A 6,000-nucleotide genomic window follows, 5' to 3' on the forward strand; every position below is an offset into this window, starting at 1 on the left:
GATGTGGGATTCGATCCCGGGTCTCCAGGATCGCGCCCTGGGCCAAAGGCAGGCGCCAAACTGCTGCGCCACCCAGGGATCCCTGGTTTTGGTTTTCATCAGAGGTTCAGGTCAGAGCGCCAGCACCTCACTAACAGGCAGCAGCAGAGTCTGGCTAAAATTCAAAACACCTTGCTTCGCTTCCATTAGATTTCTCTCTCTCTCTCTCTTTTTTTTTTTTTTTTTTCTTTTTATGGATGACCTTCTATTCAGGGCAAATGATGCACCATTCCGATTGACAGTTGTGTTATGAGACGTCCCTTAAGGTACCTACCGATTTCATTTTACAGGGGAGTTCCTTTAAAGACAATTACTAGGAAAATTCTAGCAGGGGTAGTCCAGAGATGTTGCAGAAATCCTGGAGGTGATCATTGGAAATGCTGAAGTTGAGAAGCACGGCACGGTGGCACCAGCATCTCACGGTTTCTCATGGGAGTGCAGAGGGCTGCCAAGGGCAGAGGGTCGCCCCTCTTCCCGCAGGGGGTCTGCTTTCATGCCCTGCCCCTGCCACGGACCAGATGGCTTCACTGGTGAATTCTACCAAGCATTAAAGAAGAACTAATACCTGAAGTGTGTTCCCTTTCAGGTTGGAACTTGAACCCCACTTTCTGCGGGAGTTCTTGCCACTTGCTCCCTCTTCTCCCGCGCTCTCATCTAAAACCTCTTGTAATAATTTCTACACATGCTGCTTAATTCAGAAGGACATCAGTGACACCGAAACCACCACACCCGGTGACCCCTTCTCAGTGCTTGGCCGTCTCAACTTCTTGGCAACATCTGCCATGGTGACCAGCTTTCTCCTTTAGGGGTGTTCTCACTGCCCCTCCCTTGGCTTCCTAGACACCCCTCCATCGACCTGTCCCTCCTTTTCCCCTCTCTCCATGCCCAGGGCTTCCTCCTCTTCCTGGAAGCCCAGGACTTGGTGTTCATGGATCACCATGGGCTTCTTCCTCCCTCCGCCTCGCTCCTCCTCTCTCCCTCCTCTCTTCTGTCTCCTCCCTCCCTCCCTCCCTCTCTTTTTCTCTCCCTCCCTGCCTTTGGCCATTCTATCCTTTGGTTAACTCCATGCCTTTGGTTATTCTAGGTACCTCATAAGGTGTAATCACACAATATTTGTTCTTTGTGTCTGTCTTATTAGACTTAGCATACTGTCATCAAGTTTCATCCATGCAGCATGTATCAGAAATCTTATTCCTGGGGCTCAGTGGTTGAGCATCTGCCTTCAGCTCAGGTCGTGATCCCAGGCTCCTGGGATAGAGTCCCACATCGGTCATTGGTGGCATCTTTGTCTAGTTTTGGTACCAGAGTAACGCTAGGCTCATAGACTGAGTTCGGAAGTGTTCCCTCCTCTTCAATTTTGAGGATTCGTATTCTTCTTTAAATGCTTGATAGAAAATAAAATAAATAATACATACATACATACTTGGTAGAATTCACCAGTGAAGCCATCTGATCTGGACTTTCCTTTGTTCAGAGGTTTTAAATTACTAATTAAATATCCTCACCATGTATACATCTATTCAGATTTTCTGTTTTTTCATAATTTGGTCTTGGTAGGTAGTAGGTTTCTAGAAATTTGTTTATTCTCAGTTATCCAATTTGTTAGCATGTGATTGTTTATCATACTTATAATCCTTTTTATTTCTGTAAAATCATTACAGAAATCACTGGTAATGATCAGTAAAATCATTAGTAATATTCTCACTCTCATTTCCAATTTTAGTCATATGCATCCTGTCTTCTTTTTGTCAGTAAAGGTTGTCATTTTGGTTGATCTTTTTAAAGAATATGTTTTTGGTTCTGTTTATTTTCTCTTTCTATTCTCGACTTCATTGGTGTCTGCTGTAATCTTATTTCCATCCTTCTACAAGCTTCGGGTTTAGTTTTTTCTAGTACCTTAGGATGTAAATTTAAGATGCACATTTTTTATTTGCGATCTTGCTTCCTTTTTTTTAATCTTTATATTTTTTTCCTCCCTCTCTCTTTCTTTGGAGCTTGAACTCATGACCCTGAGATCAAGAATCAGGCACTACAGGTGCCTGGGTGGCTCAGGTGGTTAAGTGTCTGACTCTTCGATTCAGCTCAGGTCATGATTTCAGGGTTGTGGGGTGGGCCCTGCACTGGGCTTTGTACTCAGCATGGAGTCTGCTTGAGATTCCATCTCTCCCTCTGCCCCTCCTGTTCATACTCTCTGTCTCTGAAATAAATACATCTTAAAAAAAAAAAAAAAAGAATTGGACACTTAACTGACTAAGCCACTCAACCACCCCCGATCTCACTTCTTTTTTAGTGTTTAGAGTTATACATGTCCCTCTTAGCACTTATTTTGGAACATCCCATAAGTTTTGGTGTGCTGTGTTTTCATTTTCATTTTTAAAAAATATTTCCTAATTTTCCTTCTGATTTCTTTTGTGGTATGTTGGTTAAAGAATGTGCTGTTTAGGGATCCCTGGGTGGCGCAGCAGTTTAGCGCCTGCCTTTGGCCCCGGGGCGCGATCCTGGAGACCCGGGATCGAATCCCACGTCAGGCTCCCGGTGCATGGAGCCTGCTTCTCCCTCTGCCTGTGTCTCTGCCTCTCTCTCTCTCTCTCTCTGTGACTATCATAAAAAAATAAAAATTAAAAAAAAAAAAAAAAGAATGTGCTGTTTAGGGGATCCCTGGGTGGCGCAGCAGTTGGCGCCTGCCTTTGGCCCAGGCGTCGGGCTCTCGGTGCATGGAGCCTGCTTCTCCCTCTGCCTGTGTCTCTGCCTCTCTCTCTCTCTCTCTCTCTCTCTCTCTCACTGTGTGCCTATCATAAATAAAAATAGGGATCCCTGGGTGGTGCAGCGGTTTGGCGCCTGCCTTTGGCCCAGGGCGCGATCCTGGAGACCCGGGATCGAATCCCACATCGGGCTCCCGGTGCATGGAGCCTGCTTCTCCCTCTGCCTGTGTCTCTGCCTCTCTCTCTCTCTCTCTCTCTCTGTGACTATCATAAATAAATAAAAATAAATAAATAAAATAAATAAAAATAAAAGAATGTGCTGTTTAATTTCCATATTCTCATGAATTTACCAGTTTTCCTTCTGCTGATAATTTCTAGTTTCATTCCACTTATGATAGGAAAAGATACTTTGTATGATCCCAGTCTCTCAAAATGTATTAAGATTAATTTTTGCAGCGTAACATATAGTCTATCCTAGAGAACGTTGAGAAAAGCGTGCAGTATGCTGTCGTTGGGTAGAATGTTCTGTAGATGTCTGTCAGATCCAGTTTATTTATACTGCTTGTCAAGTCCTTGATTTCCATATTGATCTTCTATCTGGTTCTTTTTTTTTTTTTTTTTAATTTTTTTTTTAATTTTTATTTATTTATGATAGTCACAGAGAGAGAGAGAGAGGCAGAGACACAGGCAGAGGGAGAAGCAGGCTCCATGCACCGGGAGCCCGATGTGGGATTCGATCCCGGGTCTCCAGGATCGCGCCCTGGGCCAAAGGCAGGCGCCAAACCGCTGCGCCACCCAGGGATCCCTTCTATCTGGTTCTTATGGTGAACTTTTTTTTTTGGACACTGAATAAGTTTTTATTGAGCCTTTTAGTTTACAACATGAGGTAAAAGGAAAGTCATTTCACCTTAACTAATATTTTACACAGCTGCAGTAAAATATTTCAAACTTAGGGAATTATGATGGATTACATATATTAAAAGTTGGGGATTGGGTAAACAATATCTGAGTTCTTGAATTTTCCGGTTGACTCTTCCCTTACAATAGTAACGAGTTGTAGTTACATAAGTTTCTTCAAGGCCATGTTTTATTTCTAATGGCTTTATATCTGAAGCATTGCTATTTCAATCAATATCCACTAATTTCACTTCAAAAATGAGTTTTGCATTTGGTGGAATTTTGGCGTCAGGCTTTCTTTCCATAAGCCCATTCAGGTTCAATCTCTAGTCAAGCCTTTTCTCCTTTACTCATAGTTAAGAGTGCTTTATCCCATCCTCTGATAACTTTGCCTATTCCAACCTTAAAACTTAAAGGTTTGGCATTTTTCTTCTTTGAACTGGTTTGAATATTAGTATCAAAAACAGTCCCATCCTGTAGTGTTCCTGTATACCAGCAGTGAACAACATCTCCCGTTTTGGGAAAGTTGGTTTTATCTCCTTTTTTTAAGGACATATCTTATATATTTTGGTGGACCCTCATCCAGAGTCTCTTCACATTTGTTTTCTTTGGGTTTATCTTCATTAGGCTTCACATTTTTCACCTGCTCAGACACTTTACTTATACTTTTAGTACCTTTGAAACACTTACTTTCAAAAAGATGGTTGTAGGCTGTAACCAAATGGTCCTTGTTAGCTGTCTGGGCCACATTTTTTTTTAAAGATTTATTTATTTATTTATCATAGACAGAGAGAGAGAGGCAGAGACACAGGAGGAGGGAGAAGTAGGCTCCATGCCGGGAGCCTGACGTGGGACTCGATCCCGGGACTCCAGGATCGCGCCCTGGGCCAAAGGCAGGCGCTAAACCGCTGAGCCACCCAGGGATCCCCTGGGCCACATTTTTAATGTTTCCTAATACCTTACATTCTGCAAGAAACAAATCTGAACCGTGGTCCTATAGAAACTTGATAATGTCCTTCTTGGGTAGTCGCTCACTGCACAGCTGCTCCACGGTCCAGGGCCGCTGTGGAACAGCCACCGCCATCTTCCCCCCACTGCCTCCCTGGTGAACTTGTCTCCAGCTGTGTGCCTCCTAGGCTGCTTTTCCAGGTGGGTATCTTGCATCTCCTCTTGATTGTCTCCCTAGCTCCTCAAACTCAATATTCCTCAAAGCAACAGCATCCCTTCCCCCTTTTATGTAGCTCTTCTGTAGAAGCTCTGCCTTCTTTGCCAGTAGACCCCCACTCTACTCAGCATCCTCAGAGTCATTGACTCCTTGCTTTTTCTTGCTCTCCTCATCAACTTAGTAGCCACATTCTGTTGCTTTCTTTGAAGCAGTGTAAATTCTCACATCCATCTCCCCTGTCCTACTGCCACCATGATTTGGTCTTCCACTGTCTGACACCTGGGCTTTTGGGTCTTTATTCTCAACCTCCTGCACTCCTCTGGGCCACCACGAGCTTGTCCACCCTAGCCTCCCTAACAACTTAACACCTGGTTCTTAGACAGCAAGGAGAGCACTGAGATGGAGTTCATCCTGCACCTATAGTCTCACTCTCCAATTGACTGACACTGGGCCGTATGTAATGCTGTTGTCTCTCTCCTTGGACTGTGTGTTTTCTGAGTTTCATTGCCACATCACACCTTCACCATCCATCCCCAATGCACGCTTCCTTGACACTTCCTTCCTTCCATCATTCTTTTATTACTAAAAGATGAGCAGGACACACATGATATATGTCCTTAAGGAGCTTCCATTCTTCCGGAGAAGACATTTCTGGAGAAGTTAAACATGACTTGCCACAAAGCATGGCAGACATGTGGGAAAGCCACAGATTCACATCACTGAAGCAACTTAGCCATGGTAGACTCATCAAGGAAGCTTTCCAGAGGAAGTGTCACACAAAGAGGTGAGGGAAGAGTGCCCCTGGCTAGATGATGAGCATGTGCGAGGGAGCCTGACTGTGTGCCACCCACAATCACTAATAAATTATATATTTGTGTTTCTAATAGCTTTACTTGTATTAACTCATCCTGTCCTTATAACACATCTGTGTCATGTTCTGTTTTCATCCTCATCTTACATGAAGAAATAAGGGCACATGGACATTTGGTAATTTGTCCAAAGTCATAGAGCCAATAAATGATGGAAGTAGGCTTGAAGCCAGGCAGCTTGGTTCTAGAACTTGTGCTTTGACTGTTGCCTTATATGTACCTGTCTATCCTTGCTCCCAACAGCACAGGAAAATCCCCTGCCATCACCATTGCTTACAGGTATGGTTGTCCTGCTGCTTCATTTTCTCCTTTATTCCTGATAAATTTC

General features: G+C 43.8%; 1 pseudogene; it reads right to left on the reverse strand.

Moving 5' to 3' along the window:
- Positions 1-3,834: 3,834 nt before the first annotated feature.
- Positions 3,835-4,722, reverse strand: LOC140639193 (peptidyl-prolyl cis-trans isomerase FKBP3 pseudogene; annotated as a pseudogene).
- Positions 4,723-6,000: the final 1,278 nt, after the last annotated feature.

The sequence above is a fragment of the Canis lupus genome, chromosome 8, assembly GCF_048164855.1.
Source record: "Canis lupus baileyi chromosome 8, mCanLup2.hap1, whole genome shotgun sequence".
Lineage (NCBI taxonomy): Eukaryota > Metazoa > Chordata > Mammalia > Carnivora > Canidae > Canis > Canis lupus.